The following is a 21,550-nucleotide window of genomic DNA, read 5'->3' as shown; positions in this document are numbered from 1 at the left end:
CGTGGCCGACTCTTTGTTCACCCCATGAACTGTAGCCCTCTAGGCTCCTCTGTCCATGGAATTTTCCAGTCAAGAATACTGGAGTGGGTTGCCATTTCCTTCTCCAATTTGGTATATACATATATTTAATATATATTAAATGACATACATATATTACAAAAATTTATACATATACTTGCAGCTTCCAGGTGGCTCAGTGGGTATAGAATCTACCCGCAATGAAGGAGATGCAGGAGACGCAGTTTTTATCCCTGGGTCAGCAAAATCCCCTGGAGGAGGGCATGGTGCTGTGCTCTGCTTAGTCGCTCAGTGGTGTCCGACTCTTTGCGACCCTATAGCCCAGGAGGCCCCTTGTCCATGGGGATTCTCCAGGTAAGAATACTGGAATGGGTTACCATACCCTCGTCCAGGGGATCTTCCCAATCCAGGGATCGAACCTAGGTCTCCCGCATTGCAGGAGGATTCTTTACTTTCTGAGCCACCAAGGAAGCCCATATATATGTGTGTGTGTATATATATCTACATCTTTTCTCTTGATCAGAAATTCGCAGCATGTGGTATCCGAATTAGCAGCGCCGGTTTCCCCTGAGAAAATGTTAGACATGCAGATGGTGGGGCCTCATCTAGATCTGCTTGAATCTGAACTCTTGAGAGTGGGATCTGTGGTTCAACAACCTCTCCAGGTGATTCCTATCCACGATCAAGTTCGCGAAGCACATGTAAGCTCACCCAAGTGGTGTACATGGTCATCTTTAGGTTTGGCGGAGGATGTGTCCTGGGTCGCTATAAAGTTGCGCAGTTCCCCTTCCCCTCTCCCCCTCTCCCCCTCTCCCCCTAGCCTCTCCCAGCACCTGCAACTCCACTTCAGCTCTTGGCCTCGGGTCCTTTCCCCCGGGAGGGAGCCGCAGTCAAAACGCGGCAAGTGGATTCGGAGTCTGCTTGCCAGAGTGCCGGCCGGGCATGCGTAGTGGCGCCAGGGCAGCAGCTAGGCTGGCGCGACTGGGGAGCCGCAGAGCAGACCTGCGTGTGCCGGGATCCGGAGCGGCAGCTGCGGGCTCGAGGGCAGAACGGCGGCTGCAGGTACGCTGCGCGGTGCGGCGGAGGGGATCCGAGAGAAAGCCTGGACCGATAGGCAGAAAACAAGAGCTTTACTTCCTCGCCGGCTCGGCGGCTCCAGAGGAGTCTCTGCGGGTTTCCCTCGCTGGAGAGGTGTCTCCGGCGCTCGCCGACCTCGGGGTGCGCTTGTGTCCAGTCTGGGCAGCAAGTAGTGTGGGCAGGTGTTAGTTACATCCTGTATTTATGCTGTTTGCACAGTAAGCTGGAGAACGGCATTATGATTCTTTGCATGAAGTTAGGCATTTTGTTAACTTTTCTGTTTTCCTCTCTCTTAAACTTTTGGTGCCTACTGGTGAGGCTTTTTGATCCAGCCTCTTTTGCTTGTGTGACTGGTTTATTTGCCTTTGGCCTTTTGCTGCAGAGGATCAATAGGACTGGAGTGAGATCTGTGGTTTCTGGTTTGGGTGCCTTTTCCGGAGCGGGGGGTGGGTGGGTCTCCTGGATGCGGCATTAAAAAACAAAAAAAGCCAACTTTCAGCGTATTTCAGTGCCAGTAACTTTATGCGTTTCAGCTGCATTTTAAAGTAGAGAGGTTGTGTGTTTGCTTCGGCAGTACATATAATACAGACTTCGTAAAGTCCAAGATGTATTTTCCCCTTACTTTTCTACATTACTGTTTTTTCAAGCATCGTTTGGTACTCTTGAAAGGGAGCTGTTTCTTAGATGAGTAACAGAGCTCTCACTTTCTCCCCTTTCTTTACCCAGTCACATTTTCTAACTCACACAGAAATATTTTATCCTGGGTGTGTCATATTGGACACACTCATAAGATGTTAAGGCTGTGCCGCACACAATTCTTGGATAACCTGTGAACCATAAACAAAATTTTTGGACTACACACTGAACATTCTTTAAGTGTTAAATCTGCAAGATGGGAGGCAGATACATAGAATTAATAAGTTTAGAAGAAGGAAATTTGTAGTTTAGGAGGAGACACCTGTATGGAAAGATAATACAGATATTGCCATTTCCTTCAACTCCCCCCGACCCTCCCCCCTACCATGATGAATGTTTTAATGGCAGAAATAATATACAGTTGGTTTAGTTTTGTCCTGTGGAGACCTTCAAGGTCAGCCAGTTCAGCTGCTTCAGTTTACAAGTGAGAAAACCGAAACCAACCAGGTTAAATGACTTGACGTGGCCGTGGAGCCCCTCCTTAGCAAAGCTGGGCCTCGGACCCAGGTTTTCTGATTTGCAGGGCTCTTTATGCCATCCCCTGCTGATACGCTCCTCAGAGTTTACTGAGATTATTGCACTTTCTTTTTCTCTTCTACCTCTTTATATTGTGTGTGTGTGTGCGTGCACACATTTAGTCGCTCAGTGGTGTCCAACTCTTTGTGACCTCATGGACTGAAGCCTGCCAGGCTCCTCTGTCCATGGAATTCTCCAGGCAAGAGTACTGGAGTGGGTTACCGTGCCCTCCTCCAGGAGATCTTCCCCATTAAGAGATAGAACCCAAGTCTCTTATGTCTCCTGCATTCAGGTGGATTCTTTACCTTCTGAGCCATTTGGGAAGCCCCCTTTTATTTTGTAGTCTGGCTTAAATCGAAAATTAGCTACTCCCGCTACTGAACTTGCTTACCTTGTAAACTCATTTCAAACAGTACCTTCTAGGGACTTCACTGGAGGTCCAGTGGTTAAGATGTCAAGTATCCAGTGCAGGGAGTGCAGCTTGATCCCTGGTCGGGGAACTAGGATCTGGAATGTCGGGTGGTATAGCCAACCCCCCCACAAAACAAAAAATACCCTCTCAAGGCCCCGTTAACAATTGACTGGTCTTGAAATTGCCCTCCTTCCTTGTCTCAGAGTATCTTTTTGCCTCTTTCTCTGTTGAAGTCTTGCCTACAAAGCAAGGTGTAACTCAGGTGTGCCTCTTCCTAGAAGCCTTCTTCGATTACTATAGCCAGAAAGTAGCTCTCCCCCTTCTGAAGCCTCTAACATTTGTTAGTGTTGTCTGCACTAGTATCCCCCTTCATCTTTAGTATCCTGGATTGTTGAATTTTAATACATGACCCAACTTCCTGACCAGTGTGTGTAAGCTCTGGGAGCTTCAGGCCTATTATGTAGACATCCCACACAAAACTAAGCAAAAATAATGCTCTTGGTACTATTTGTGGGAGGAAGTGAAACAGGGACAGTTTGGTGAAGGGATTTGATGTGGATGTTCTGTGAAATGAAGGAGATCACCTTAGAGCTCTAGCAAGACAGTGGACAAGTCAAACCAGTCTGATGGGATGTTTCTCGTATCTTCATCAGAGGTCATGGATCATGACCTCTAAGTTCTGGGGATAGGGGTCAATCCATAATAGAGGAGAGTTGCCTAAGGCCTGGACGTAAGCATGTGATTCTAAGTGCAGAGTGAAGAACTCAGAAGTAAGAAATCGTACAAAGGGGGAGGCATTTGGTAAAAGACTAGCTGCAGGAACATCCCTGGCGATCCAATGATTAAGACTCAGAGCTTCCACTGCAAGGGGCACGGGGCGAGTTCGATCTCTGGTCAGAGAACTAAGATCCCTCATGCCTTGCCACATGACCCCATCCCAAAAAAAGGCTAGATGCAGAGAAGAAAAGATATTTTGAAAATCACTTTAGTTTCAGGTTTGGGATGTTGGTAATGATAATTTTCTTCTTATATTATAAATAATACCCAGTTATGACATTATCTGCTTCTCTTTTTCATATAGTTGTGTGGTTGTCTCACTTCCCATTCTAGATGATAAGTTCTTTGGGGGATGTTCTTTAATTCCTCACAATGCCAGGCACGTAGATTTGCAGTATTAGATACTCAACTGTTATTACCTGAATAAACAAACAAACAAGCGTGTTTGACATGGGGAAGGTGGGCATTAAGGATCTTACAGCTATGTACTGTGCTTAGTCACTCAGCCATGTCTGACTCTTTGCAACCCCCTGGACTATACAGTCCATGCACTTCTCCAGGCCTGAATACTGGAGTGGGTAGTCTATCCCTTCTCCAGGGGATCTTCCAGACCCAGGAATCAAACCTGGGTCTCCTGCATTGCAGGCGGGATTCTTTACCAGCTGAGCTACCAGAGCTGTGAGGTAGCCCTTCATCCAGGCCATCACCCCCTCATGATGTAGAGGAGGAGCTGAGATATACTTAACTAAGCTAGTTAGTGGTGTAGCCAGATCTGCTATACTTTCATTAACCCTAACTTTTCAAGGTTAACAATCCCAAGATTCATTTGCCATGGAGATATTCTGTGGATTTGGGGGGAACTTGGTGGTTAGTGGGAGGATATCTGTATAACTGGAAGAGATGAGACACAAGAGGTGACTGGCCAATTGAACGTTGAGTGCACAGAATAGGGGCATGACTGCAGACCTGGGGACCTCCACATGATGAAGTCAAGGACTATCTTCATCAAGGGAAAGGATATGGTAGCTTATCTTGTCAGGGGCAGCAGATAGGCCCCAGGTGGGCCCCAGATCCTTGGACTGAGAGTGTGTTTGAGAGGGACATTTTACATTACCAGGAGCAATGTTTCTGAGAGTGGTGTTTATGGCCAAGGAATGTGGGGCTAAGTTTGAGATAGAATTGTGATCAGACTTTCCACCTGGAAAAAACAGACAGAAGGCAGTGCTTCCCAACCCATCTTAGATCAAGAAGTAGTTTGGTATATTTTGTTTATTTCGAACAGATGTTGCAGATAGCTGTTTTGCAAATCAAAACACAGTCTTTTCATTGAGCTTTCCATGAGCACACAGCATCAAGGGAGCTGTTGGAAGGCGCTCGTCCTTTCTGTTGTCAGTCACACTATAGTTGATCTCCATCTTCAACTGGCAGTGTTGTCTCCTCTCTCTCTCTCTCTTTTTTAAAATACTTATTTGTTTGGCTGTGCTGATCTTAGTCATGGCACACCAGATCTTTTAGTTGCAGCATATAGGATCTAGTTCCCTAACCAGTGATTGAACCCGGTCCTCTGCATTGGGAGTTGGGAGTCTTAGCCACTGGACCACCAGGGAAGGCCTGTTACCTCCTCTTGTAAGAGTTAAGAAGAAAGAGCAGTTGAGCAGAGAAACTGAGCTGAGAGATGGTTACTCATGGGAAGGAAAGGCTTGGCTAAATATAGAGGAATTACTTTTTTTTTTTAATCATGACCTTAGTCAAAATTGATTGGACAGCCAAATGCAAAATCAGGCAGTACATAGAAGTTAATATCTCATACACTTAAACAATACCCAGATACTAAATTCTAGAGTAATATATCATAGCCCTGTGTAAAATGACTACATTACCTAACTTTTTAAAAATAATAATAATATTCATAGCTTGTATTTTAGGATGTTTTCTACAGACCAGACACTGTACTGAACACTTTACCAGCAGTATATCATTGAATCTCTACAAACCATTCTGAGAGATGGGTGCAGTTATTCTCATTTTATAGCCTAGAAGGCTGAGACTTGTGTAGAAATCACATTTCTGATGTCACATCATTAACAAATGGCTAAGCTGAGCTTGGATCCCAGGCCCCCGTGACTTGAGGCACGGGGAGCTAAAGTAAAATGCAAAACTTGATCCGTGGTAACCCTAACAGATGCTTAGAATGGCTACAGATTTTATCTGGTGACACTTCCAATGGTCTATGAGCCAGAATTTCATAAGAGAAACAAAACAACAGAGATGCATCTTTCTGGGTTTTGTTTTTAAAATTATCCCACTCAGTCTTTATCTTCTTTTTACCCTCAAAGCCTTTCTGGAGGCAGCAGAGATGGCATCTACTTCTCTGAGTGCGCATAAAGCTCTTTTGAGGTGATGGATGTGAGTTGGTGGTGATCCAGGAAATGCCTCTGGGGTATGAAAGTGAGACACTCACCTTGTGTATGAGCCTAAGGACTCTAGGGTGAACAGTTCACAAGGACTTTTTCACCTGGGATCCATGGTGGGAGTTCCTGGAAGATCTTTGGGTCCTGCCCCTTACCCTGGTCTCAGATCCTTAAACTGTGGTCAAAATCCTCAGGCTGAATGTGTACCTGGACACTTCCTCCAGGATCCTTCAGTCCAGGGAGTTCTGAAGTCAGTGTTGCAGGTGGAGGTGGGTGTCGATACCTCAGGGAGTGCCGCAGGTCAGGGGCCTGAATCATCTAGACCATTTAGGTGACTTAGAGGCAAGACTGGCAGGCCCCACACTTGACCAGCTGACTCAGCTGTGAGAGAATGTCCCGTCCCTCCCTCCTTGATGGACCTCATTACTCTCTCCGGGGAGCCTCAGCCTGGAACCCAATGAGGACATTTCTCTCCTCCCTGTGCTGCCTGAGCCCCTCTGTCTGTCTCTGGCTTCTGCCTCCGCTGAGCTCGTCCTGTGCATCCTCAGGGTCAGTCTCTGGACATGAAAGAGAAGGCTGCCTGCCTCAGGCCCTTACCTAATACATGTTTCAACATCCAATGATCCCAGTCCACCTTTTGATGAAAATCAGGGAGAAAGAGGCCTTTGTGCTGTCTGTTGGTTTATTGGTTATAAAATGATTATGTAGTTTTGATTGCTGGAAATTTTGCTGACTTAAAATCACATGAGATGTGAGGCTGTGTCAACTTTGATCATCTTATTTTTTTTCAGTACTACGGTGTCTGAAAGTGCCTACTTGCCATTTTTTGGGTGAGAAATATAGAGGGTGTCTTCTGTGAAAGCAGGTTGCTTTTTGGTAATATTGTGGATGCAGAAAGGGTGAGAGAGGGCTAATTAGGAGAGTTTTTCTCTTATGTAAAACACATGTTTCATCAGAAAGTATTGATGTTCTTTTGTAGGAGAGTTAGAGATAATCTGTTCATAAATTCCAGTTGTGAAGGAGACTTTTAGACTTTACAACAAACTAAATTTTTATGATTGGCTCTTTTGAGCAATTCAGAGCTATAAAACTAGAATATTTGGGTTATAACTCACTGCACAGAGACATGTCTGCCTCAGAAATTTCAAGAAATTCCAAAGAAAACAGGAGAAACTGACTTTTCCCGATAGTAAGATAGATGGCTATCTACCTTAGTAAGGTGGAAGAGGGTTTTGCCGTGGTGTGGCTTTCACTATAAAAAACAAAAGGTTTTGGGGGGAATGGTTGACAGGAGAAACTCAGTATTAGAGGAAACCAGAATTGTTATTGAGAAACTCAAATTGTTTAAAGATCCAGTCCCAGGAAATAACATTTAAAATAAAAATAATGAAAGTCCCTTCAATTTGTTGGAGAAGTAAGAAACAGGAGATGTTAGCAGTGCTGAAAAAATAGAACTTCTATTGAATTTGAGATTCAAGCATTGGTAAATGTGTGTAGAAGAATGTTATTTAATTACAGACCTTCCCCACTCACCCATCCCTCACAATGAATTCCCACTGTGGGGCCCTCTGCATTCCATAAATAAAAGAGTAGACTTATTTTCATGCATCACAGTTGAAAAATCTCAAATGATGCATGACAATCTGTGACCTAAAAGTGATGTTGATCAAACAGATGTGAATGCCTTAGACAGAAAGTACTGGCTGTATTCACACTTTGTTCCCATAGCTAGTGTTCAGAATCCAGATTAAATTGTCCAAATTAAAAAAAAAAAAAAAGGTTCAGAACCCACTCATTTACAGTGAATTTATGGCTCTATCGGTTTCTTTCTTTTTCTTTTTTGTCCTTGATGATATATATTTTGTACTGTTTATAGATAAAAATCAATGCAAACTAGAATTCTGAGGTTTGATAAATGTGACTCTGCTTAGGGTTTTAATGTTATTCATCAATAATTTGCTGGAAAAACAGTATCAAATAAGTACATAATTGAACCTTTATATCTATAGCAAGTTAGTATTTATAACCATTGGGAACAAATCAAAAGTTCTCGAGACTCTGAAATTCTTTCACCTGAAAGCTCTCTCAGCATTCTATGCTGGTAAAATCTCCCTTTTCCTCCCTTTCTTCTCAGTCTTAGGGTCACTGGAACACTGTTTTGGTTCAAGGGTATTGTCAAGAGCTGCCCAGTTCTTGCAGAGTTAAAGTGTTATTGGGTCAATGAGATGCCAGCCATGAAACACAGCCCACAAAAACCCACTGATGTTTTTTAGCAAAAGTTTTCATGCCAAGTGAATTAGTTTTGAAAAACAACCGTAGCAGCAATTGACTTGATCACTTTTTATATCAAGTTAAACCCCAGATCTCCATTAGTGGAAAAAAGGTAATCTGAGAAGCTCTGAATGCTTAGTGGTCAATCAGAATGAGCTCCTTAAGGTAATTTAAAGTTTAGATAGCTGAAATCAGTTGGCTTATGATCAGGGCCATGCATGAGAAGTCAAAGTCTATGATTCTGTTTCTGACCCCTTGAGAAGAGAGGCCTTCTCTTCAGCTGCAGGTTTGATGATTAATCAAGATAGTAAATGTGAAAGCAATTAGTAAACTGTAAGGCAAGGAGGTAAGGTATTTATTGATAAAATAGTTTTCCATCTTTGCTGCCTTTCATTGTTAAGTGACCAAGGCTTTGAGAATGAATGACTTGCCTGTTTGAGTCTACATGGCTTGAAAAAATGATAGAGATGGAATGCACATCTTTGTCTTTTAATTTTGACATTTGACAAAATGTCAGGGCTCAGTGTTGGGACCATAGTGATAGCCAAGACAGATACAGGATCCCTGTCCACATGGAGCGTCAGTCTATCCCAAATACAGTGCTCTTTCAGTCAATCCATATTTTCTTCTTTAACTGACGAGAGGGAATACTTTTTCTATGAATTGATATTTGGCTTTTATAAGATGCTAAATGTGCTTATGGCTAAGCCTTGACTATGGAGCCTTTTAAGTGGTTTCTCTGTTCCCAAAGTTGCCTTCAATAGCTGCCCGGTAAACTTCAGATCTCACTGGATGGGCCTTTTATTCATCTCCATTGTGGAGAGAGGAGTCGGATGCCTCTCAGCATCCTTCTCATGGTCAATCAGAGGCTTGTTGCAGAAGAATACTTTTCTCTCGTACTTTGCAGAATCAAAGGAATCAGATGGCCTATAGGGCTGGGGACAGCACTGTGAGTGAAGCATAGTCCTTGTACTCACTGGTTCTCAGTCAATTGAGGGAGGCAGACACAGGGCCAGGCTGTGACAGGAGTGAGCACCAGAAGGAACGGCAGAATGAAGCTTTGGGCGAGCCCGAATGGAGAGCAGATCATTCTGTTAAATCTCTTGAGGAAAGTGTTAAGACTTTTGAGCTGATCCTTGAAAGGAAAGCACAAATTCAATCTACAGGGACTAGCTAGAAGAAAAGGCATTCCTTGGAGAAGGGACAGCATGAACAAAAGCACGGAAACAGGATGGAGCTGATCTGTTTAGGAAAACTCAGGTCCTTTAATGTGTTCTAAAACGTGAGCAGGATACGAATCAGCTGGAGAGCTTGTGAATGAAGGAGTTGCTGAATCCCAGCTGCAGGTTCTCATTCTTTAGGTCTGAGGTGGGGCTGGAGAATTTCATTTCAACAAATTCCCAGGTGATGCTGAGGCTGATGATCTGGGAATTTTGAGAGCCACCAGACTAGAGTGTAGTGTAGGTGAGATAAGAGAACTAGAAGCAAAGAAACAAATGGTTTTCTTTTGTAACTGTACTATCTATACTATCTTCATAGAATTGATGTTTCAAGGTATTTTTTTTTGGTTTTGTTTTCTTCTTAAATTAGCCTCATTTCCAGTATTCTTGTCTGGAGAATCCCATGGACAGAGGAGCCTGGCAGGCTACAGTCCATAGCATCACAAAGAGTAAGACGTGACTGAAGTGACTTAGCACACATGCCCCAGTGGTTGCTGTCTGTACCCCTTGCTGTCCTCTGGAAGTTCCATGCCTGCTCCACCCCACCCCAACTCCCAGCTCTCCCCCAAAATCAGACTTACCTTTTCTTTCCTTTTTTTTTTAACATTTTATATTTTTTAGTTCGTTTTGACTGCGCTGGGTCTTGGTTGCGGTGCATGGGCTTTCTCTAGTTGCGGTGAGCAGGGGCTACTCTTCATTGCCATGTGCAGGCTTCTCATGTGGTGGCTTCTCGTTGTGGAGCACAGGCTCCAGGTGCATGGGCCTCCGTAGTTGTAGCACGTGGGCTTAGTAGCTGTGGCACAGGGGCTCAGGTGCTCCATGAGAAACCAGCTCTTTTCTTGCATTCCGTGTTTTTAAGTAACTGCTATTCAGCCAGAATGACATTCCACCTGTGATGTGCTAAACAGCTGACATTAGAAAGAAGATGTTAGAAGCTGACCCACACTAAGAGTGAATGATGAGTATACCCAATGATTATGTTTGTATTTTATTTTGTTAATCTGGATATAATGTTTAACTGCATCCAGTAAGTAATTTTGGAATAGCTTGCAAGATCTGAGCTCAGAGGTAGGATGTATACAATTGAAGAAAGTTCCTTTCTTGCTCTCAGAAAATGTGCAGTCCAATAGTAAGGTTAAGATAGATGAATTCCTGGCTCCAGTACAGGGCAGCTGGTGCTAAGTGCTGTAAGAATGATAGGAAACCACAATGACAGGTCTGAGAAGGTGAAAGGTTCACTTTCCATTGGGACAGTTAGGGAAAGCAGAGCAGAGTTGAGGATAATGTTTTATCCATCTTTGTGAGCCAGCTGATCATTTGTCTATGTAAAGAAAATAGTGGAGGAGGGGCATATGAAGTAGGGGGTGAAGGATGGGCAGGTGTTCATAGGTAGAGTGGGCCCTGGGGGAATTACTGGAGAGATGTGCCAGACAGAGTGGCAACTGAACCTCAGAACAGAAGTGAAGCAGGAAGTGCAGGTTCAGCCAGTGCTGGGGTCTCTGATTCTGGCAAGTACAGGGAGGTAAGACTGGAAAGGCATTTAGGGGAGATCGCAGAACCTTTTGAGTATGAGGCTGCAGAATTTGGACTTTTATTCTATAGGCTGTGTGAGTTACAGGCTTGCTTATCTATCGACTTACTTATACCTCCACTTCTCTCTTAACCCCCAACACCTCAGAGGAGGAGGAATCCCATTTTTTGCTGAGCATTGATCTGTGGTTCATCCTCTTTTGGAAAAACACAGAAAAATGCTTTTCCCTGGCTCTGATTTTAATTCTTTTTTGGGGGGTGGGCACCCCATGCCTCGTGGCTTCTGGGATCTTAGTTTTCCAACCAGAGATTGAACCCATGCCCTTGGCAGTGAAAACACATAGTCTTAACTACTGGACCACCAGGGAATCCCCTGACTTTAATATGTGTATTTCAGTCATCTTACAGACTTTCAAAAATGAATCCATCATGTTAAAGGTTTCTGTGGCTTTCAAAATATGTAAAAATGACAACCAATTTCCATTTCTGAGTGACCGTTTATAAAAATAAGATAAAAATAACTCAGTCACCAGGTAAAAGTGATTACAGTACTTGTTCAGGGTTGTTCTGGGAAGAGAAGGGAATTCAAAAGTGAAGGCTGAAAGTGAGGGAGAATCTCCAAGTCATTCAGCCTGTCTGAACCTTGGTTTTTGTCGTGAAGTTACTGTTGTCTGTATTTTGTTGTTCTTTTTGTTGTGGATGAAATAGGTACAATAGGAATGAAAGGATATACATTGTATTTTATTTTTAATTTTTTAAAATTTTGTTATTGGAGTATAATTGCTTTTGGGCTTCCCAGGTGGCTCAGTGATAAAGAATTCGCCTGCCAATGCAGGAGACATGAGTTTGATCCCTGGTTGGGGAAGATAGTCTGGAGTAAGGAATGGCAACCCACTTCAGTATTCTTGCCTGGGAAATCCCCTGGACAGAGGAGCCTGGCAGGCTATTGTCCATGGGGTCGAAAAAGAGTAAAACACAACTTAGTGGCTAAACAGCAACAACAACAATAATTGTTCTATAATGTTGTGTTAGTTTCTGCTGTACAACAAAGGGATTCAGCTATATACATACACATATATGTATGTCTCCTCCCTTTTGAACCTCCTCCTCACCCCACCTCCATCCCACCCATCTAGGTCATCCCAGAGCACCAAGGTGAGCTCCCTGTGCTATACAGCGGCTTCCCACTAGCTGTCTCTTTTACACATGGTAGTGTATATATGTCAGTGCTACTCGGCCTACCCTCCATTTCCCCGGCTGTGTCCACAAGTCCTTTCTCTACATCTGTGTCCTCTATTTCTGCCCCCTGCAAAATAGATTCATCTGTACCATTTTTCTAGATTTTGTATATATATGTTAACACACGATATTTGTTTTTCTCTTTCTGACTTCACTCTGTGATATACATTTTAGATCAGAATCTTCTAGTATGAAGATCTACTTTTTCTTGCTGCCACATGTGTGCCCTCACCTGGCCATGTAGAGAGTCCGTTTCTTGAGGGCAGGATTATGTCTAATTCAGTTTGTATCCTCATTGCCTGAATGCCAATGACTATACAAGGAGGCACTTGATAAATTGTTGAATTAACGGAATATGAAAAGAAATGAATGAATGGATGAAAATCTGTACCCACCTCCACCCATATACTTAATGTTTTCTAGCTTCTACTTGCTTGTAGAGACTTAAGACCCATGGTGTCTTTATTTTCAGACTGCTAATCCCAGGCCTGTGTTTTACTGACAGTAAGTCTTGATACTCCAGCCTTATTCAAGAGACAGCTGCATAGCTTGAATTCAAAGTATAAGGATCTTTGTGGATTCATAAGTGTTCTAAACTAATTCCAGAAATGAATTAAATAGTATTATTTAATAATAATGTTTTAAATGCCAATAATGCTTATGTGGAAAATTGATTCACCTCTAAAATAAACTGACAAATATAAATTCAGGTTGTATTCTTCTTGAAGTGTTTCTTATTGTTTAAGAGAAATCAGATTAGAGGTGAGTGGGACAGTAACTTATGGAGATGCTCAAAGAAATGTGTATTAATACTCTAATCTGCTAGAGACTTGAGTATCTGTTTTACCTGCAGTTAAATGAAACAAGAACCAAAACTTTATTATACCTTAGGTTTTACAATTTCTCTAATGTTAACAGAAATTCAATTCTTGATTCATGAAGTTCCATGTGATTTACATGGGAGAAAAGTTCATCTCTTTCATTGTGAACAAAGTAGTTTGGTTTTCAAAATTATGGTATTTCCTGTTAATATACACCTGGAATGTGTAGGATAAAGAAGATGAACCTTTCTAAATTTTCACTGAGTTATAGCCTACCTATGTGACATGTATTGTGCTGTGGGAGACTAAGCTAATTTGCATATTTCCGAGTGAGTTTTACATTTCTCATAGAACTAGGACAACAAATGATAGAAGAACTGAAAGCATTATAATTTTCTAGTAATTCCGAGGAAATGACTCCATTCTGAGGTAGTAGGCTAAAAAAGGACACAGTGATACCCCCCTTTTAGGTAAGCTAGCCAGTCAGTCATTCAGTTGTGTCCAACTCTTTGCAACCGCATGGGCTGTAGCCCACCAAGCTTCTCTGTCCATGGGATTTCCCAGACAGGAATACTGGAGTGGGTTGCCATTTCCTCTTCTAAGGGATCTTCCTGACCCAGGGATTGAACCTGTGTCTCCTGCATTGGCAGGAGGATTCTTTATCACTGAGCCACATGGGAAGCCCATTTGTAAGCTAATTATTATTCAACAGGAATTTTCTTTTGCATCCTCTTTTACATCTCAGGCAGAGAAGGCAGTGGCACCCGACTCCAGTACTTTTGCCTGGAAAACCCCATGGATGGAGGAGCCTGGTAGGCTGTAGTCCATGGGGTCTCGAAGAGTCGGACACGACTGAGCGACTTCACTTTCACTTTTCACTTTCATGCATTGGAGAAAGAAATGGCAACCCACTCCAGTGTTCTTGCCTGGAGAATCCCAGGGACGGGGGAGCCTCATGGGCTGCCGTCTGTGGGGTCGCACAGAGTCGGACATGATTGAAGCGACTTAGCAGCAGCAGCAGCAGAACTGGAAATCAGCAGACGGATGGGTAATAGGAAATTCTTAGGAATTTTAAAAGTTATTTGCCCCTGGAAAATGGGCAGAAATTTAATTCCAAGATATATTTTCATACCAAGGGCTTGATCATATTGTAAAAGGACTAGATTAAGTAATAGAATTTATTTTCATGTCTGTCATAGACAGCATTATCTACTCTAAGGATAAAGCCAAAGGTATATTTTTCGCTGCTTTAAATGTACCCGAGAAAGTTGTTTCACTTGTAATAAGACATAAAGGAAATATAAATTTTAATCAGCTTTAAGGAGAATGCCATGGTTCTGGGGAATTTCCTGCGGTCCAGTGGTTAAGACTCCATGCTTCCAGTACAGGGGGCACAGATTTGATCCCTGGTCAGTGAACTAAGATCCCACATGGTGAAGGGTCAAAAATTTTATTTTTGTGAAAAAGAATTCCACAGTTCTGAGGCATTTAAAAAAACAACCCCACAGATCTGAGGCAGCAGCGGTCCACCATGCAGTCAGTGTTCCCATCTATATTCGTTCTGTTGATCCTCACGGATTCCTTGTGGAGCGGGGCAGGGAACTGAGGCTCTTACAGGCTGTGTCTTTGTCTTTTGGCCTGACTCACACAGCTGTCAGTTGTTGAGCTGAGATTTGGACCCAGGGCTGTGGAAGTTTATACCCTACTGTTTGCCAGGCCAGGCTCCAGACTTTCCAGTGGTTTTAAATCGGGCATGTATTAAAGGACACAGGATTGAGTCCTTATCTTAGTGGATATTTTTACTGCCAGCTGGAGGAGATAGCATCTCTCTGAGTTCAAAGCCCCACCAACATCAGTGTGTCCAATGAACAGCTTACTTGTTGACTGCTAACAAAAGAAAACTGGGCCAGCTCTACTCAGAGCTCTCTACCATCTTGTCCATGGAGTGTAACCCCACTGCTACATGTGTCTCCTGAAAATGAAGAGTCATAAAGTAGGACATGAGCCATGTGGAAGAACAACATATTCAGCTAAGGTTTGTCAGTGGTTAGTTACGTTGTTCAGTGAACATCACTCAAGGTACATTGCTTGATGTGTGTCTCGGTAAGATCTTAAGTTTTATTAATAAAGATGATTTGGTTGTAAATACTGATTTTTGAAATAGGAGTAGGTGTGGCAATAATTTGTGAATGTGCTTGAAGTGAAATAATAAAGTTGCACACATACCTGTCTGAGGAAGGTTTGGAAAATTTCCCTATTTAATCCTTGTAAATGGCTGAGGTTGGTTGACCACAGGATACAAGGCTTCTGTCTGCTCAGCTTTTCTGTATATGTCAAGATGGAGTAGGCTATGTTATAGGAACAAATCAACCATGATACTTCCATTGATTTCTTGTTCACATAAATGCCAGTGTGCATTGGCTCTCCTCCAGGGCAGCTGTTCTGCATTCAATGACTCAGAGATCCAGGCTGCTGTAATTTTTGTGATTTTGCTCTTTTGACATGGGACTTCTAGGTTGTTGCAGCAGGAAAAGGGGAGCTAGAGGATCACATGGCTCTGAAAGGCTTTGTCCTGTGTGTTCGTGCTAAGTCATTTCAGTCGTGTCCAACTCTTTGCGACCCTATGGACTGTAGCCTGCCAGGCTCCTCTGTCCATGGGATTCTCCAGACAAGAATGCTGGAGAGGATTGCCATTTCCTCCTCCAAGGGATCTTTCTGACCCAGAGATCAAACCCGCATCTCCTGTGGCTCCTCCATAGCAGGCAGATTCTTTACTGCTGAGCTACCAGGGAAGCCCATGCTTTGGCCTAGAGGGACACAAATCACTTCTACTCACAGCCCATTGGCTGGAACTAATCACATGGCCCTGCTGAAAGTGAGGGGCAGCACATGGCTGTTCCATGAACATGTCTTTGCTTCACCATTTTAGAGTAAGAGAACTGGTTAGTTGAGGGAGAACCTTCCGTAAAGAGAGGAGTTTATTAGGATAGTGATAATTGCCAGATAACTTGCTGCTGCTGCTGCTGCTAAGTTGCTTCAGTCGTGTCCGACTCTGTGCAACGTCATAGATGGCAGCCCACCAGGCTCCCCTGTCCCTGGGATTCTCCAGGCAAGAACATTGGAATGAGTTGCCATTTCCTTCTCCAATGCATGAAAGTAAAAAGTGAAAGTGAAGTTGCTGAGTCGTGTCTGACTCTTAGCGACCCCATAGACTGAAGCCTACCAGGCTCCTCCATCCGTGGATTTTCCAGGCAAGAGTACTGGAGTGGGGTGCCATTGCCTTCTCTGGCCAGATAACTTAGGTATGGCCAATTAGGTGACTTGATACCATTTGACTAGTATCTTCTAGTAATAGACTAGTAAGGCTGCGTCTTCCAAGGGGATATCATTAAAGTGTACTTCTTTCATATTGTAATTCTTCAAGTGATGGTGCTGATGATCAAAGCTTGTATTTGGTGAGGTGTCCCAAGTGTTTTTCCTGAATTAGATTAATTCAGACTGAGGACTGTGATTTCATCACCTTGGTAAATACTTTGCAGTTTTATCAATTTGCCTTGTTGGATATGGTACCTAGATTAGACCATCACCATGCTGATAGAGCTCTTCTAGAAACAGGATCGTCACTAAACTAGCTTACAAAGAGCCTCGTTAGGTTAAAGGTGGCACTCTGTTTGTTGTCTTAACTAGCACTAATTACAACGAGACCCAATATTTACTGTGATTTGGACCCATACTCGTATGTATGCAACTTAAGACTTTGCAGACCTCTTTAGCAGCTGTATCTAGAAATAAGGCTTGTGGTGAGCTAAGGCCTGAGGCCATAGATTTTTTTTTTTTTTTGGTTCCCAAATTAATTCTCTTTGGTTGTGCTTTTGTGATGCCATTTTTTATTAAAAATATACTGCTGGTAAATGCAGAACTCCTGTTTATTTTGTCCTTATGATCTGCCCTTTCCCCATTCTCCATTGTGGCCTAAAATTCTACCACTAGAATTAGCTGGCTTAGATTAAGAATCTGCCTGCAATACAGGAGACCCAGGTTCAATTCCTGGGTCAAGAAGATTCCCTGGAGAAGGGAATGGCAACCCACTCCAGTACTCTTGCCTGGAGAATTCCATGGACAGAGGAGCCTGGTGGGCTACAATCCATGGGGTCACAAAGAGTCAGACACGACTGAGTGACTAACACTTTCACTTTCACTATGATCTACCCTTTCCCCATTCTCCATTGTAGCCTAAAATTCTACCGCTAGAATTAGCTAGGATATCAAAAGACCCTAGCTGATCCTTGGGGATAATGTTTAAGAGGATCTAGAAAACTCGGTGGTTGTAACTTATTCATGTCTGTTAAAAGTTTCCTCAGGCTTCTCTGGTGGCTCAGTGCTAAAGAATCTGCCTGCCAGTGCAGGAAACATGGGTTCGATATCTGGTGAGGGAAGATCCTGCCTGCTGTGGAGCAGCTAAGCCCGTGTGCCCCAACTAGTGGGCCTGTGCTCCAGAACCCAGGAACTGCGACTACTGAAGCTCACCTCCCGCAGCTGCTGAAGCTTGTGCGCCCTGAGCCCATGCTCTGCAGCAAGAGAAAAGCCCGTGCAGCAGTGAAGACCCAGCAGAGCCAAAAATAAAGAATAAATAAATTTTAAAAAGTTAACAAAATTTCCTCATTAAAAGGGAGTCCTCAGGTTGGGGCTATTCTGGGGAAAGTTGTCACCATGCACAACAAACTAACTTTAAAAAGCATGTTGATTTAAAAAAAAAAAAAAAATTTGAGTGCACTTAGGAATTCCTTGAATTCTGTGCAATAAACATTTTTAAAACGAAAAAACAGCAAAAAAAAAAAAAAAGACCCTAGCTGGGCTGCATAGATTGGAGCAGCCCCTCTTGTTCTCTGTCTGAAAATGGCTCTCTGTTGTTTGAGAACAGCTCTTAAGCACACAGGAGAGCCCCACCTCAGGCTCTTTATGTTGACGCCATGTTCACTCATCAAATGTTTACTGAACACAGTCTGGGCCAGGCACTGAGCTAGGCCCCACAGCCTCTGCCCTCGTAGAAACAGCAGTCTAGACCAAAGGTTGGCAAACTCTGTAAAGGGACAGATAATAAGTACTTATCTGGGTTATGGTCTCTGTCTCGACAACCTAATTCTGCTCAAAAGCTGTTGTAGACAGGATGTAAGTGAATGAGCTTGTCTGTGTTCCAGTGAACTTTATTTGTGGGCACTCACATTTTGATTTCTTACTGTCACATGTCACAAACTATTATTCTTTTGAAAGAATAATTCAATAATAATAATTCTTTTGAAAAAATTATGTATGTATTTGATTGCACTGGATCTTAATTGCTGCATGCAGGCTTTTCACTGAGGCATGTGGGATCTGGGTCCCTGACCAGGGGTTGAACTGGGCCCCTTGTATAGGGAGTGCAGAGTCTTAGCCACTGGACCACCAGGGAAGTCCCTATTCTTTTGATTTTTTAAAAAATCTATTGAAAAATGTAAAAGCCATTCTTAGTTCACAGGTAGTATACAAATAGGCAGTTGGCCAGATTTGGCCTTCCAGCTGACTTTGTTGATCCCTGGTCTAGAACTAGCTTTTCTTCTTCTTCTTCTTCTTTTTTTTTTTAAAACAAATCTCTAATAACGAATCCATGTAAGTATTTGAATTTACTTATAAAGCTCTGTATGAATTTCTTCTCACAAATAGATAGGGAACTACCTTAATGATTACTTACATTATTCAAGTTCAGTGTTTAAAGATAATTAACTTCATCCAGGCCTTTACTTAATAAATCAGTTATTGGGAGACTTTCCAATAACTTTCCAATAATAATTTTCTGATATTTGCAGAAAATATTTATGCAAATTGAGATGATTTTCCATATACACATCCATGTACACATAATATACAAGTGTGTTCACAACTGTATTACTTTTGAGGACTGTTGTGGTCAGTGTGTGGGTTGGTAAAGAATTTCCAGACATGAGGCAGGATGGAAGGAGAATAAAGTTTATTAGAATGGAAGTCGCTCTCTCAAGGGAGAGCCAAACCCTTTCACAGGGTAGCAGCCAATTTTTATAGTCTCAAGACAGAGACAATTCCTACTGGAATGGTGACATTAGGTAATTCGTTAGGATGCTATAGGGTGGATAATAGGGAGGTATTTTACCTAATATGGGGTCAGTGAACTGGCCAGTTTAGATCTGGAGGCTTGTGGCAACAATTATTATGGGGCTTGGTCAGTTCCAGAGATTTTTATCCTGTGACCTTGGTACAGGGCTCCACACCTGTGACCCTTGGTACAGGGTTCCACATTCCACTAATGCCATGAAATCCATGAATCACCAATATGTAAAATAATAGCTAATATCTACTGGGCACTTTACTATATATCAGACCCTTTTCTAAGCCCTTTGCTGTTTATTTTAATTAATCCTTCCCAGAATTCTATGAAGTTGAAATTATCACCATCTTCATTTTTTGGCTATGAAGACCAAAACTCAGAATGACTCACCTGAGGTGATGTAGTTCATAGGAAGCGGAGAATAAACTCTTCAGAATTCTGACTCCAGAGTCAGGGATCCTAGTGATAAATTACAACTTTCTGGGTACTGAAATATATGCATGCAAGTAGTTAAACTTTGTCTTTAAGTTTTATATAAGAAAATAGAAGTGGTGAATAAAGATTAAATATTATTTTTTTCTGAGAAGCAAGCATATAAAAGGAAACATTTAGGAAGCAAGTATTCTAATAGTTTTTCACTAATTTAATTTTAATTTGTGTCTGTCCATGAGCGAAGATAATCAACTTTGACTCTCAGTGTGCTGAGAACTTCCTCTTTCCTGAATTATCACTGAGAATCAGGGCAGGGTGGATTTACAATAGTATGATGCATCATGTCCACCTCAAATATCATAGTATGGATACTTTATATTTGTATATACATTTATAACATACTCTCTTGTTTGTGACACTCTAGGTGGAAGCACTTTGTAACCTGCAAATCATATTCCAAAGTGATCATTGCTAGTCATTCCAGTGGCCCATTCCACTATAGATACAGCCTTAGCCCTACTTTCATTGCTCCTGAAGCTGGATCAGTAGAAAAGGTTAGGTCTCAAGGGAACATAACCTGTGAAAGATTCCTAGTGCACCATTGACCATTTCCCTCATTTACTTTTGGACCAGCTTTATGTTGAACCAGGAGGAAAAAGACTATAAAATCTATTCTTGTCCTGGGAAGTTTCTGAGAAGTAGGGCTGCACACATTATATTTTCCCATTCAAATGCTGGCCTTAGAGGGAAAGAGGTGAGAAAGAGCAGGAAGCATTCTGGAAATCAAATATTTACCTTGACACTGACTCATTCATCTAATCTTATGGGCAAAGACCAGGAATTCCAAAGGTACCCTAACTTGTACCCCTCTGGGGTGAGTCTCTGGCTACAACACTGTGGTCATTTGGTGGTAGCATAGCAGTGCTTTCAGCCAGCTCATGGTGCATGCCAGTAACAGGTGATGTGAGACAAGGAAAGATCTTTGTACACTTTTATTGCACAGTGATTGTTTCTTAATTAATAATTCTCTAAGTTTTTTGTGGTCTAGCTTATTGCTGAATAAAAAGGGCCAGCAGGTGATAGGGTCTTTCTGAAAACAAACTTTAATTGGCTGTATATATAATTTATAAGTAAGTGGACCATAAAGTTCTATATCTGGTGACTTCAGATTATGGATATTTTGTCTTGTAACAATAAAGGATATAGCTACTTTTTCCTTCTGAGTCCTCATCTTTTAAAGACCTTGAGATGTTGGAAGAGGGATTGCCTTTTAAAAATATATTTGATGACAGTGTATGACACCAGCAATAGCCTATGACAACATTCCATGAGGTGGTAATATTTTGTAGCTCTGAAGTATTAAATTGTTCTCTTTACAGAACAGATTTCTAATAAAATGCTTAGTCATAAACAGTTGGCCGGAGGTTCCCTAGCCCTTGACTCTAAGCAGCTGCTACCTTTTGGGATATTTATTTGAAATATTAGTACTTTGGTACTCAGTTGCAGATGTTCCATGGTGCATATTTTTAACATTGAGATTAAGGGCCCAAGTAGGGAAGAACAGTCTATAATTACTACCTCTTAACCTAAAGCAATTGTTTTCTTCTTGGAGCAAGTGAAATCTTTGTGGGAAGGAGTTTTCAGCTCCTGGGTTTTTTTTTTAGCATTGTTTCTGTGCTCTAAAAGTTTTGATTCTAAGCACAGACTCAGGAAGATGGGCCAGTGGAACCAGGCTTCTCCGGGAAGTTGATTCTGTTTGGGTCTTGACTTCCTCTTCGTCTCATACTAGCAGGCCTCTTTCCCAGTGAACACACATCTTGCCTGTTTTGCTTTTTGCCATGTTTACCTTTTCTTGGTCATGTATAAGCAATAAAGCTGTTTTCTGTTCTTCACCTTTCTCAACCCCAAATTCTCTCTGATGCCTTAGGCTAAGGCTTTTGATGGTCCTTCCCACCCCCTTAAATATGGCTTAGGATGGCTCTTCAAAACCTAAGATCTCTCATTTGCACTAC

The 21,550-nt window shown here is 42.3% G+C and overlaps 1 protein-coding gene across 4 annotated transcripts in view; it reads left to right on the top strand.

The window, feature by feature from the left end:
• Nucleotides 1-700: 700 nt before the first annotated feature.
• The window catches only part of PLS1 (plastin 1), a 122,673-nt gene continuing 101,823 nt past the window's right edge, over nucleotides 701-21,550 (top strand). For 2 of the 4 annotated variants that reach the window (XM_055569450.1, XM_055569446.1), the window contains exon 1: nucleotides 852-1,080. The gene's annotated coding sequence lies outside the window, so the exon portion shown is untranslated. Of the gene's footprint in view, nucleotides 720-851; nucleotides 1,081-1,101; nucleotides 1,237-21,550 lie in introns of those variants that run through there. The other 2 variants (XM_055569448.1, XM_055569447.1) reach the window with 2 other exon arrangements.

This window comes from Bubalus kerabau, chromosome 2 (assembly GCF_029407905.1).
Source record: "Bubalus kerabau isolate K-KA32 ecotype Philippines breed swamp buffalo chromosome 2, PCC_UOA_SB_1v2, whole genome shotgun sequence".
NCBI lineage: Eukaryota > Metazoa > Chordata > Mammalia > Artiodactyla > Bovidae > Bubalus > Bubalus kerabau.
Note: the sequence above shows the minus strand (reverse complement) of the source record. Positions and strands in the feature narration are given on the sequence as shown.